This window comes from Passer montanus, unplaced genomic scaffold (genome assembly GCF_014805655.1).
Source record: "Passer montanus isolate IOZ18808 unplaced genomic scaffold, ASM1480565v1 scaffold1, whole genome shotgun sequence".
NCBI classification, from domain to species: domain Eukaryota; kingdom Metazoa; phylum Chordata; class Aves; order Passeriformes; family Passeridae; genus Passer; species Passer montanus.
This window is the reverse complement of record NW_024356504.1, coordinates 124,623-139,579: the sequence shown is the minus strand read 5'-3', so window position 1 is coordinate 139,579 and position 14,957 is coordinate 124,623. Positions and strand designations below refer to the sequence as shown.

Below are 14,957 nucleotides of genomic sequence, written 5' to 3'. Positions count from 1 at the left end.
GAAAGAGTGTTACCACATGGGTTTCTTCAGAATCCTTTTATTCCAGGAGGGGATGGTGACTAAGAACAAGCACAAAGCCTCCAATTCCATCAGATATTCAAGATAAAATTGATCTATCTTGGACCATCTTAAAAGGATAAGTTCAGAGCTCCCAAGTGTTATCTAGAAGTATATGCAACATAGTCACAAAAGATATCTACTATTCAACTTTTACCATTTAGTTAGTTTAAGGCTTGCTATTCTGGACACTCTAAATTACAATTTTACTTTAGTGCTAGAAGGATTAAATTTTTTACATTTCATTAAAATTATTAGGCCTAGGTGGGTGAGAATAGATATGATTCCTGAGAACATAATCATGCTAAGGATTTATATTTCAGAGAAATTCTGAATTTTGTCTACACTACTGCCAAAACCTAATGAGAAACAGCAAACAGACATTTCTGGTTTATCAGAGCTTTTTAATCTAAGCACCACATTGAAAAACTATAGTCTTTGTGCTGCAAATAAAGGATTTCAGGACGTGTTGACTTCTCCTAGTGTTGCCATGCTGTCAAAATCTATACTGCCCCAGAGATACATACTAAACACCCAAGTGAAATCTGTGATTCTATAATGCTTTTCTGTTTCCACTTCCTTTGCTAATTTTGATTTCACTCATTTCATGCTGTGTGTGCAACCTGTCGTTATGTATCTGTGGTTTCTGTCATTACATATCCTTCTTTAATTAATATCTATGGCCATGGTGAGATGCATTCCCAATGCCAGCTTCTGTCTGACTGCCATGTGCATTGACCTTGTTGACCTCACCTACATTTCCTTTCCAGCTCTTAAATGCCAGAACGCTCATAGCAGGCTGGAGCCTTGCAAGCACAGGGACATCTGTTTCCACAATTTGAGCTATCTTGGTTCCACCAGAACCAGAAAGTGGTATTTCCCTCTTGCACGTGTCAGCTGTTGGATCCTTGCAGAGCTTGGTGAAGCTGTGCTGCATGCAAGGATCCAGCTCATGGTGCTGGTTCTTGCAGAGCTCCATTGATCTTCCAGCCCCTCTCTGCCTGCCCCATGGTGCAATCAGCACCCATCAGATCAGTGCAAACAGAGCCTGTGTCCAGCTGGGCTGTGCTCCCTCTGCTAGGAGTGCTCTGCTTGTTCTATCTCATCATGGGGCTTCACATCTGATTTCTGCTGGCACCCTGCCCTCTTGGCCAGAGGGGAGCTCCTGCCCTGCCATCCAGGAAGGGCTCAGTGCTCCCCACGTGCTCGATCTGGCACATCCAACCTCCTCATGGTCTGCCTCTGAATCCTCAAAAGGGCAGCACTTTGAACTGGGATATTATGGAGACTCACGTGTCAGCTTGATCCTTGCAGAGCTTGGTGAAGCTGTGCTGCATGCAAGGATCCAGCTCATGGTGCTGGTTCTTGCAGAGCTCCATTGATCTTCCAGCCCCTCTCTGCCTGCCCCATGGTGCAATCAGCACCCATCAGATCAGTGCAAACAGAGCCTGTGTCCAGCTGGGCTGTGCTCCCTCTGCTAGGAGTGCTCTGCTTGTTCTATCTCATCATGGGGCTTCACATCTGATTTCTGCTGGCACCCTGCCCTCTTGGCCAGAGGGGAGCTCCTGCCCTGCCATCCAGGAAGGGCTCAGTGCTCCCCACGTGCTCGATCTGGCACATCCAACCTCCTCATGGTCTGCCTCTGAATCCTCAAAAGGGCAGCACTTTGAACTGGGATATTATGGAGACACTTATCTTTACTTTGTTTTACAAGCTTTAGCTAAATTTCTTATTTGAGCTGGCCTTTAAAATACTTGCTGGAATATAGCACAACTTAATTGTTACTAAAAATCCCCCCAAAACCTCCAGCAAGATCTAACTACCTAAGTTCTGTGGTGTTTAAGTGACTCAAGAAATCCATTCTTCCTAGTACATAAAAATGAAAATTGCATAGTCTCTATGTAGGTAAAAGGCAAGAAAAAATTATTTAAACTAACATGACAAGAAATTGCTAACTAAAAGTACTGAAGAGTCATTAAAAATTAAAACCTCCATTTTGAAATAAGGAAATGTCTGCAGAATACATTCACTTTCTGTAATATTTTAGGCTTTGTCCAAGTACACAAGGAATGTTTCTTCCTCAGTATTATCCTGAAAATCTCTAAAAACTTCATAGTCCAGACAAGCTTTTTAAAAATTCCGATAACAAATGAAGATTGTATCACAAATACTCTTGTAAACTCAATAATGAAACACCTTGTATTTTCCATTAATAAATACAAAAACAATGAATTTTGAGGACAGAAGCTATTAAAACTCCACATATGCTCTCACTTCCAAGCAAAGTATTTAAAACATGACACAATTTCAATTATTCTTCAGTCCTCACTGAAAGAAAAAAAGAATTCTGCATGCATAATAGCCACAACCTAAATTGTGGTTTACTAAATAAATTTGCACAAGCAAAGGAAGCCTCTAGCTTCCACCACAATGCAGGTGGTCACTGGGTCACTTCTGCAGCTCTGCTGAATATCCCTGAAGTTCTGCATCCACCCAAGTTTTATGGGCTAAGATTGAGGAATTTTGAAACCAAGATGTGGGTAGGAGGAACAGAGGTAAATTTACGAGCAGAATCATTCTGAGCTGTGGCTGTAACCTGCCTGACCTGAGCAGCAATATGAGTTTTATTGGAATTACACGAGCACAGGAGAACACACGCTCCCAGTCCCTTCCAGAGCAATCCCTGACACGAACACAGCCTGACACATCCATCCCAGGCTGTTTGCTGAGGTACAAAGTAAATACAGCTGTCAGCTGTAAAGACAGCATTTTCTGGTGTTACCAGCAATTCTATCTGGAATCTCTTCATGTAAACCTAGTGGTAAGAATCTGCTATTTACTAAACTCCAACACATGCTATGAAAACAACAGCCTGTTTATGATAAAAACCTCAAAATGAAAAACTGCGAGGAAATCTCCAGAAAGAACAACTTGATTCTCCATTTTTTATGCTATTTTAACACAGGTGTTCTTCAACAAGGCCTTATGAAGTGACAGTAATGATTTTGCAAAACTATTGCAAGACAGGTTGGACATTGTTCTGGTTAATGATGTTGCTCTGGAAATCATTTGAGTTACAAGTGTCTATACTGTATATATAGTTTCGTTTATTTTAAAATGCAATGTTATATGTTAAATAAGACATCCATGCTAAATAGTCTAACAAGGAATTTGCATGCATGTAAAATTAGATGTATAACTGCAGTTTAATTTTTAATTTTACAATCAATGTCTACAAAAAAGAGTGACATCTATTGACAAGTTCCATGTTACTGTAGAGAGAGCATCTATCTTTGGTCATCTATGTTGACCCAATGATCTAAAAAGGCACATTGGTCTTTTACAGTACACATTCTTAAACATTATTCATCTCTACTTTTAAACAGCTTGGATCCTTTATATACACAGAACAATATGTTACTAAAATCTGAAACAAAAACAAAAAACAAGTCACATACTGTAAAGACATTTTTTTAGATTGCAGGAAAGCCCTTTTCCCACATTACTTTCAGATGAAAGGAAGATTTGGTCAAGGGTCAGGCTAACGCTAGGACTGATCACAACATTCTAAGTCAAATTTGGGGTGGGGGTCTGCTGTCTGTCCCACTGGTGCATGGATTGCATTTGACTCATCACAGCATCCACCTTGTTTTCAGCAGGAACAGATGGCAGAAGGGAAGAAATGAAAGGCACAATGAAAGTTGGTTGGTTTTTTCAAAAGCAGTAAATTGTCAAAGGTATTAATATTTCCTAACATGGCCTCTCCAAATTAGCAGCTGTGTTCGGTTGCTGTAGGGACAGTGTGCAACCAGGAGCCAGGAGAAGGTGGCACTGTAACCCCCAGGAGCCCAGAGGTGCCACAGTCCTGTGAGAGAATGTTATGGAGGCACAAAATTCCTTGACAAAGATGTGTGCAGTGCTGTGTCAGTGCTGGCAGCATGTATCAGTACTGTGCTAACATTTCTCACGAGCTGGGGGTTACACACCTCGCTGTGCCAGGACCAGAGCACTCAGTGTTTGGGAGACACCTCACAGGGATGTGTAACACCACTTAATTCCTGTCAAACCTACACCTATTATGTTAAAAATAACAAGGACTTCAGAAAGGACTATTGCTAAAACAACTTTTAAGAAATGCTACAACGTTGTTACAGAAAATACTGGACTGATTTTTGTATGAGTCATGACAGTCTGCTGAGGAGCTAAAATACATTTTGTTTTCACAACAGCACCTAGATACCATCCTGAGTCTTAAACAGTCAGGGCACATACTTGAATGAAGAGCAATCATAGTTGCATAAGGCTTATTTGTGTTTTCTGAAAAAGGAGAAATAGCATATTTTTTCCCTTCAACCATATGTTCTTCAGGAGTGACTCTCCTTCCAATAGCTTGATTTCAACAGAAAATAAATTTTCTTTGGCTTGTTGGGTTCCCCCAGTCCCCCCAGAAGGAAAGTAGGTCTACCTCTTCTTGAGTCAATAAATCTTTGTTTGAAATTTTTCTAATGGCCATGCTACAGCTAAAAACTGATTAGGTTACTCACCCTTTATTTCCAAAAACTTAGGCTGTAACTGTCCCTGCCCCTAAAAACTGTTGTACTAATCTACATCCCATAACCTAATTATCTGTTACCCTGAACATAGGTAAGAAACCTGGAAACTGTCTTCAGATGGTCAGCAGAAATATCTGCTATTGGAGAGGAATAAAGAATTAATGCAGATGCTGCAACTCTGTGCCCTTGCTTCACCAAACAGCTGCAATATGGAACCAATCTATTCCTGTGAATATTTTCATGAATAATTTCAAAATTTAAACTGCTTTTGCTAGGTAAGAGCAAAGAAACAACTCTGATTGTAGGGAATGGTCTGAGCTGACAGTCAGGAGTCTCTTCTGCTTCCTCCACACTTGTCCAGAGTCAAACCCTGACACAAGGTACAGTCTCAACCTGTCCCAGCCTCCAGATGCAGAAGGAATGAAATAACACCAGATAAAATGTAACATGAGTCATAAATACAGTCCTCTCATAAAATTTTAACAAGTGAAGAATAACACCACCAGAGGAGACTGAAGACAAAAATTAAGCTATATAACTATGTAGAAGGAGTGACAACAGACTACAGGGAAAAAAACCCAAACCCCTGAAACTGTACTACATAAAGAAAAGTTTGACACATGGACATATTTTGCTTCCAAAAGTCAGAGTTGTTAAAAATCAGACAGAAGAGCCCTTCCAATATCTGAATGTTATGAAATTTAATTATAATTGCTTGAAAGCAGAAATTCTTTTATTTCATTGTTAAAGCATTACTTGTGCTGTTTACTCAATACATAAACATTGGTCTGATTGCACTAGCATAGCAATCTTATGCATAAAAGTTCTGATGTCTCAGTGATTACACTTAATATTACATCTACTAAACTGCAAAGGCAGCCTGCCCAGAGCTTTCTTAGTGTTTTCATTCAGAGAATATTTTGGGCCAAATTGAGCAATGCAGATTTAGAAGACTGAAATTTTAGTTCACAAAAAAAACGCTTGAAGCTACAAAACACAGTAATTTTCAGGCAAGTGGTGCCCATGTGCTTTCTTCACATTCTTTAGAGAGAAATGTCTTTTTTTAAATCAGCCTAAATTTATTATTTGGGCATTACTCTGACCACTGCATTTCCCCATCACACCTGAAGCTGATAACCTGACCTGCCCTTTCTTTCAGCTGATGAACTTCAAGCAGTGCTTCACTTCTTAAGGTTTTGTCTAGCACAAATAAAAATTGGGAAGATGAATATACTTTACACAGGAGCACGGGGATGTAGATGGGAAAGCCATCTACATATATGGATATATGCAGGAAGAATATGTTTGCTTATTTTATTGTTTCCTGAGGGTTGTTCCTCTCCTCCCTTCCACTCCATCAGTACATAAATTATATTTGTGTTTCCTTACATCCATTGAATACCAAACCTCCCACCACCTTCCTTCTTCTTAAGATCATGAGTTAGAGGAGCAATAATAGCCACATTCTTGGGCTACAATAGCAACATTTAGAGGTATTTGTCTTTTCCGTTTTCTGACAGATCCATTACCAGTTCATTAGCCTTTAGTGGGTAGAGACATTCAGTAAACAAATGAAAGTAACTCCATTTAAGAGCTAGTGAGCTAAATTCAGCTCTCCTGCTCAGCCTGCTAATTACATGGAGTGTTGCGAGTGCACAGAGAAACAAAGCCATCCTTTGCTGTGATTTTAGAACATCTCATCTTAGAATTCCTGAAGGCCAAGACACACAATTAGCTTTCTTTGTCAGTGGCTGCAAAGATGTGAAATGGAAAACTAGTCCAGCAGCATTTGTGCTACTCCATCTTGCTGTAGTCCAGAAAATATAGAGAATGTGTATTCTAAATTCAAAAGATCATTATCTTCCTCTTCCACTCTATTCCCTTGTTGAGGTGACAGACTGCTCCAAGTACTAAAAAAGTACAGTAGTTGAAAGGCCAATCTCTTCTTAATTTTAGGCTTAAAAACATGTTAAAAATACATGCAGGAGGAGTGGCACATGAAAACCCAGTCTTGATATGTGTGGCACAAGTTATTCTGGAATTAAATAGCCCAATATAAAATCCACCATACCAGGATACAGCATTACTTGTCCTTCTCTACATGCTTTTGTCTACCCTGCATTCAGGCTTTGCAGAAACCAGGGAGCCAATAATTTTCTGATGCTTGGATGGTAACCTCTTAAAGATAACATTAAGTTCATCAGCACAAAGGGACTTTACTTTGGCTAGAATGGGGTTAAAAATGACCTTTACCTTTTCTACCTAGTGCACAAGTAGGGAGAAACACAATTTAAAACATAGAGATCCAGTGCCAAGCTCATGCTTTGGTCTACCCTGTATTCAGGCTCTGCAGAAACCAGGGAGCCAATCATTTTCTGATACTTGGACGGTAACCTCTTAAAGATAACATTAAGTTCATCAGCACAAAGGGACTTTACTTTGGCTAGAATGGGGTTAAAAATGACCTTTACCTTTTCTACCTAGTGCACAAGTAGGGAGAAACACAATTTAAAACATAGAGATCCAGTGCCAAGCCCTTATTTCTAATAGCCATATACTTTTTTTTTTCTTTTTAGTATTTTCCTTACTAGTACCAAGTTTCTGTGCCACAGTGGGGGAATAAGCAGGCCTCAAAGTTTTAACAAGGAGCCAGGTTCACAGCCTGTTTCCCCCTAAGAAGGCATTGAGAGTAAGGTAGTTACTATCCAGAGCTAATCTAAGCCTGACTCAAAATTAATTAAATAGTAAGAAATTGCAAGCACTTTTTAAACTTAACTGTTTTTACTTGAGGTGAAGTTGGAGGCAGAAATGATGATTCAACATGAGGAACCTAAGGTTTTCACTTATTTCAGAAGACTAAATAATGTTGTTAGTGCAGATGCTGGCTGCACTTTGACAAAGTATGATGTAAATGTCAGAGAGACACATTTTGGGAAGATATGTTATTGCAAGGTCCTGTTATAAAGATGCTTTTAAGACGCTGTTGTCTCTTTTCCTAATTGATCACAGGAAGTGCATCTCTTGGAGAAGCAGTGAGAGCTGGGATCAATGACAGGCTAGTTTAATGCAGCTCTTAACAACAACCTGCAGAGATTAGGAGGCTGTCAGAAAGATAACACCAGAGATTTATAGATTGTTTTCTGAAGCCATTCTCGGCTCTCATGGGTGCTCTGTTATGTTTCTCTATGCTCGGATATGTAATATGTACTCCCCATACAGATCCAAGCTGTAGTTCTCATTTATGGAGAAAATAGCCTTGCACCTTTATGTGCTGCTGACTCCCAACGCCCTGGGAGAGCAGGAAGACACGTGTCTGGAAGCCCGGCCAGTTAAGTAGCTAGAGTGGCTCAGGGAAATCTGAGTTATAGCTGCAGTTTCTTCTGTCACTTGAGTAGGGCATAATGGCCCTCATTCAGCTCCTGTAACACCAGTAAATCGATGGGGCAGCATTATCAACAGATGAGCCCCCTGGGTGCTGAGTCGGGGCTCAGGTGATGTAGTGTTTGGGTTTGAAGGTCCAGCTCCTCAAAGGCAGTTGGGTCCTCAGGGAAGGGCTCTGCTCCATCAGGGCAAGGAGAGTGTCTCTTTTCTCACATCCATAGCTTGGGAAGAAGTCAGACTGAAGTGCCCCAAGCAGGAGGGGAAATAAAAGGTGCTCTGCTAACAGAAGAGGGGAGCAGCACTATTGATTTTCATGGAATTAGGCTGCCCTGAACTAGCTGAGGATCTGCTCCCCTTCCCTCTGACAGAACAAGCCAATGCCAGCATTGCTCTGGCCTTTCCCAGCCCCTTTGACTTCTATATAGCAGCCTGTCAGAGACCTTTATATATTTATGGGATTTGCCTTTTGTAGCTTTAAAGACATTGCATGTTGTACCTAATATGAGAGAGACAGGACTATTCATTGTAATTATTCCTGAAGATCATTTCATTTGTCAGTAGCCTGAAGAGTGGAAAGTAAAAATGAATTACCTGAACAGTCACTATTTGAACAAAGGGCACTATGGTGCAGGCAGAGGAGAAATTTTGGATGTGCAGGGAAAGGTTACTCCCTCAACAGCATATAAATCATAAAGATAAAACCAGTTAACCACTCCTTTATGGAATATTAGGAAGACTTTCCTATGACTTTTGGTTTGTTTTATTATTGCAAATCAGGAGTAGAGAGACCTTAAAGACAGAACTATAACGTATCGGGCAGTCTCAGCCCACAGATTAATCTACACTTTTCCAGCTCCTCAGAGGACCTGCCATCATTTTCATAAAGAGATGACAAGGACAAAGATGGACAAAGCTAATTAATTTTGTTTCTCATGAGCTGAGTGCAGTGTACAAGGTGATGACTTAAAATGAAACCTCAGGAGCTAAAGACATATAGCAGCTAAAGTGGGCTGATGTGATTTCTTAAAAACCTGAGGAAATGCCACCAACTTCTACATGAAAGTTGGATTCTGTTTCAATTAGAGTGTACAGGAAAAGGGAAAAGATACTTAAACACTATTTTTCTTTTTTTTTTTTTTTAATTTAAATCAGAAAAGTTAAGCTGAGTTGGAGCACCAAACCAAAGTGCATTTTGAGAGAAACTAGCACTGGAAAACAACTGGAAGAAAGAGGTGAGTCAGTAATACTCATAACTTGCAGTAAATAAGGAGTCTCATTATGGACTAAATGCACAAGACAGTTTTTTCATACTGACAGTTGGATTAGTTTTAAGGCATGCACCTTACAGGTGGCATTTTGATGTGTGAAATGAACAGCACTGCAAAGCATTGAAGGATCTAAATCCACGAAGCCAGCTATAGCTTAAAGTACAAGTTGTGTGTACCATAATGCACTTGAGAGAAAATTTAATGGTTTCTGGGAAGATGAAGGTCATCCCTCCAGCATCCCCCGTTTCCTCCTCCTTCCCCCCAGCTCCATGGGCCAAGCTGTTGCCACATGACATGGGATATCCCTTTGGTCAGCTGGCCCTGCTGTGTGTGTCTCCCCACTCCACTTCTTGTGCAGCCTCCTCAGTGACCAGAGGAGGGGAAAAACAAAAAAGTCCCTCCAGCATCCCCCACTTCCTCCTCCTCTCCCCAGCTCCATGGGCCAAGCTGTTGCCACATGACATGGGATATCCCTTTGGTCAGCTGGCCCTGCTGTGTGTGTCTCCCCACTCCACTTCTTGTGCAGCCTCCTCAGTGACCAGAGGAGGGGAAAAACAAAAAAGGTGTTAATTCTGCAAACTTTGCACAGCAATAACCAGAATATCCCTGTGTTACCCACTCTGCTTCCAGCACAAATCCAAATCACAGACCCATGGCAGCTACTGCAGCGAAAAGGAGCTCAGACCAAAACCAGCATGGTGCACAACCACACAAAGATGTCCAAACACAGAAATGTCTAACAGATGTTCAATATAAGTCCTTCACAGCTTGGGCACTAACTGAAAACAACTAGGAGATCAGCTGCTACAATAATAAATATAAAACTAATAGTACAAATGCATTAGGTAACATCAAACATTGGGCAGATGCCCACTTCTTACATTCTGGTAAGAGGATGGAATAGAATATGGAACATAGCAATTACAGAAAACCCCAAAACCCCCAACCAAACAAAAGAAGCAAAACAAAAAAACAAAGCCAAAGAAAAAAACCCCACAACGAAAAAAACCCACAAAACAACTAAGCCTGTTTCCTGGACATAAACAGTTGCATTTAAAAAGATGGGAGTACTCAGTTTAGCTGAATATAAACCATTAAGCCTTTGATAAAATCCATGTGGCAGACAGATCTGAAACAGGTGGCTTTTTCCTCAGCCTTGGTAGTATATTGAAAGCAAAGATTAGGAAAGACTTCTCTACAGCAGCTGGAGAAATGCACCAAAGAAAGTCTACATCTGCACTATATTCTTATGAATTTTGTGTGAAAGAATTCTCCAAGGCTAGATAAAAAAAGGAATTGTGATTGTGAGAGCATCTGCCCAGGAAGAGGCCCTTCTGAACTGAATTAAAGTGGCAAGAAATACTGTGTTGGAAATTTAAGTGGGGAGCTCCAATATTAAATACTGTTTTAGTTGAAGACTATAAGATTATTATAAATGTTGCAGAGGATGGAGAATGCATGAGATCAAATTATCCACAAGAAGTTTAAAGACTTTTTTACAGTGACTTCAAATTAACAACAGTGAATTCAAATTAACAACAATATTGAGGGGTTGTTAAGGCTCATTGTAGGTAGTAAAAAATATATGAGCTTGCATAAATTGAAGGAGTTCATGTTAATTCCATATGACTTACAGAAGTAAAAAGACAAAGAAAGATGCACTTCCAATGCATTAGTTTATTGAAACCTCTTCCTCAGTTTATACTATCAACCAGAAGCTTGATCACACCCACCAAGTAGGTTTCACCTGGCCTGTGACATCTCTCAGGGATGACTCTCACTCACCCAGTTTTTATAGCCCAGTCTAGAAGTACTTCTGCCCTGTAGGCACCTCCTTAGGCTGGACCCCTCCCACCAAAGCTGGCTGCAGAATCAGACCTAGATTCCATCAAAACACGAAAGCAGGAAGCCAGTGTTGTTTTGCTTTAAGTTTGTGTGACTCAGCCAGGCTGTTTAGAGTAAGAAGTGCTTATAACAGGCAGCTAAGGTACCATTGCAGAACAAGAAATATATTTGGCCATTTGATGGCAGTGTTAAATTGTGCATTGCAATGTCTTTGTTAGGTTCAGGTTTTGCTGTTAGGACCATACCCATCTTCTGCACCTCTCCTTCTAGGGCTTTGGATTCATAGCTCAAGCCTCCTTTTTAATATATAGATGTCATGAATGAAAAAACCCTAAAGGCAAAAAATCTGTGAAGATTAGGCAAAGTGTGGATTAATTTATCTGGAAGAATGTGTTGGAAGTATTGCTACTTAATATTTGAAGATCTCTTGATGTTTTGGGTGACATGAAGTCCCTACTACAACATTCTGGATCATTCTATCAAATAACAACCAACAATAAAGTAATTTGTAGTCAGAGAAGTCCTTATAAGAAATCCCAGCAATATTAAAGGAAGCGCTTTTCTTCAAAACTCCAACATTACACATATCAACCTTTAGGGATAAGTCTAGAAAGACAAGGAAGACTTGCATTTCACTCTTGTACAGCTCCAAGATACCAACATCCAGGACTTGGAACCAGTTGTTATCTCTGAACATATCATGTCACATAGAATATCATTCATTCCCTTCTAGACAGTCCCTAACTACATTTACAGCTCTAACTCCTGCCAGCACATCATTCAGTTGAGGCAATTATTAAATTGCATGTTTTAATTTTTGTTTGGTTGGTTTCTGCATGTTTATAACAGGCAGCATTTTTTCAGAATTATTAATTGCACAGAATTACTAGAGGAAGAGGTTTACATACAGCCTACAACATCTAAGAGAGAAGTTATGACATTCACTTTGATCTCACTCTGCATGAGGGCTCCCAGCCTTTTACCAGCATGCAGGTGGGAAATGCAGGGACAAGTTTTATCCCATGCTTTTCTTGGTTCATAACTGATCCAAGCAACCAAAATTATTCCACAAACATCCTGAAGGTTAGAGGGTACTCACTTTGTGAAACTTCCTCCAACATTTTCACTTGTCTTTAATTAAGTGGCATTAAATCCATTGGTTCTTATCTACAGAAAACCAGGAATAGCAAAAATAGGCCTCTCTGACTTTTCAGTCTGGACACTGAGTGCAATAAAGAACAGCCTAACAACACAAAGGTCTCTCTGAAGTACGCAGTTTTGAACTGACTGATTTCTGTCTGTGGTGGGTTGACCTTGGCTGGCTGCCAGACCCCCCTTCACCCCATCTCTCACTCCTCCTTCCCCAGGAGTAACAGGATTAACAAAAGCTCATGAGAATAGCAGGGAGATTGGTTATTAGTTACCATCAGGGGTAAACACACTCAATTTAAAGAAAATTAGTTTCACTTATTGACAATTAAGGTAGAGTTGGACAACAGAAAAAAAGAAACAGAAGATATAAAGCAATGCCCCCCATTCCTGTCTTTCCAAGCTCAATTCCACTCCCTCATTTCCATCTCCTCTCCCTCCCCAGGTGGTGCAGTGGCATTGGGATGAGGTAAGAACAGAGTAGTACCTCTCTGGAGCTGCTTGCTCCTCATTTTCTCTTGCTTCAAGCTGGGCTTCTCTCCATGGGACACAGCTCCCTGCTATGTTACAGAGCCCTCCACAGCCTGTGAGGAAAGAGAGGAATGTAAGAAAACCTATAGTACAGATTCTTCTCAAGCCTTAGTCATCACACTACTTCTTAAAATTATTTTTTTTCAGTATCCCACCTCACACTAGAGCTCGAGGCTTTTTGTCCATTTTAAACAGGCCCCAGCACCAGAATGTAAGGAAACCTGTATTACAGATTGTTCTCAAACCTTAGTCATCACACTACTTTTAAAAATTATTATTATTTTATTTTTTCAGCATCCCCCCTCACACTAGAGCTCAAGGCTTTTTGTCCATTTTAAACAGGCCCCAGCACCCTGTCACAACCAGATTTCTGCCCCAGACACCCACCACAGATGCAGCTCAGCAGCACAGGCACCAACCAGAGCTGGGGCTCCAAAAAACTACTGTGTGCCCAGGAACCTCTGAAATAACCCAGGCCAGGGTTAGCAGTGATTGCACTCGCCTGGTGATAATTAGAGCCCTCATTAAAGGACAGCTACAAGGCACAGGTGGTATGATTTTTTCATTTTAAACTCTCTTTGAGGAAGGAAAAGACCTGAAAGGTCCTAGTTCAGCTACCCCTGGCTGCACAGTGCTAATTTGTTAGTGAGGAGAAGGTGGCTTTCTAACTCGCGTTCTTAACTTTCTATTTATTGTCTTAAGCAACAACTCATTGTCCACTAACATGAAACGTGGAAGGAGCAATATAATAATCACTTTTCTCATTTTGAGTTTTTGCTGAAATAAACCTCTGAATCCATCATGTTTCTGATTATCACCTGAATATTTGCTGCTTCCTACTGTCCACTTTAAGTGACCTACAAAATCCAGCTGGAGTGATCTTTGTAGTTGATAAGCTGCCTTCAGTTTTGGAGCTTCCTCTTTTTCCTGGAGCATCAAATATAAGCAGATAGGACACTGGCCTCAAGCAGTTGTGATGAACATGGAAGACACTGCAATCATATTAGCAAACCCTAAGTTATTCAGAGTACTTTCTGGTAAAATGGTGTTGCAGGACAATGAAAGCAAAGAACAATTCCCAGCAGATTAGATTTTTTTTTTCCCCCGTTGCTGCCTGTAATTATTTCTGTCAGATCAGTTATTTGCTATGCAAGCTTACCTTCAAAAGCATGTTTGTTTAAAGGAGAAAGAGGAAGAAATCCTTTGTAGGACCTGCACATGATTAAATGGTTCTAACAAAGCATAATGAATAATAATGACAAAGACCTGTCAATTGGAATTTTAAGCATTTTGGCTCATGAATTGGAAAAGCCAATGATATCAAGATAACTGCATGTAGCAAATAAGTGGGTATTTGCCAGTGCTGCCTATCAGTGAATATTACAGGTGAGTGTTCCTAGCTTGCATATTTCTGCAAATAACATTTCTCCTGTAATATTACCATAATCACAGTACAGAGAAAAACAGTATGGAACTATTGTCTTTATCAATATATTCTGCTATGATCTCTGAGAGCTTGTACAACCCAAGAGAGATTTTTTGGTTTCTCTTTTAAAAGGAAGCTTGGTCAAAACTAGCCAGACAGAAGTACAGGTGAGTCCCAGCACTGCTACAGGAAGGGTGACTCAGGGAAGGGGTATCTGGGTTTCTTTGAGTGATGGATGGTCATTTTTGTCATGTTCTGCCCTCAAAGCTCTAGGGAGAAAGGCAAATATTTGCATAAAAGTGCACGGAATGAAACAATTTTTAATTTCCCCATTGTATTATTATCAGTTATCTCATCACCAGGATTTGATATAAGGTGTGCATTAAGATAATGACTTCTTTAGACTACTCCATGGTTAACACTGCTTTCTGGAAAACATCTTTTTGTATGAAAATTTCGTTTTCTTCCAGAAATCATTTTGGGGGGAACTGATTTTTTTTTTAATGTCTATTTTATTTTTCTATATGCAGTTCCCTAAGGTAATACAGCCCTCCTAAATATGTGGTTTAATTTTTCTCATTTCACTGACAGAGATAGGGCAATATAGGTGAAATGAATTTGAGAAGGATTTTTCCAAGTTGTGCTTATACCTTTCATCATTATCACCTTCAAAATTAAACAAAATATGAAGTTATACAAATATTTAGATATTTTACTATGGCAGACAGGAGCTGAGGAAAGGACAAT

At 40.1% G+C, this 14,957-nt stretch overlaps 1 long non-coding RNA gene across 1 annotated transcript in view; it reads right to left on the bottom strand.

Moving 5' to 3' along the window:
• LOC120497437 overlaps positions 1-13,277 on the bottom strand; it is a 31,092-nt gene extending 17,815 nt beyond the window's left edge. Inside the window, exons 1-2 of the long non-coding RNA XR_005626508.1 lie at positions 13,172-13,277; positions 12,741-12,837 (exon numbers count right to left, since the gene is read on the bottom strand). This is a non-coding gene — a long non-coding RNA (uncharacterized LOC120497437). The remainder of the gene's footprint in view (positions 1-12,740; positions 12,838-13,171) is intronic.
• Positions 13,278-14,957: the final 1,680 nt, after the last annotated feature.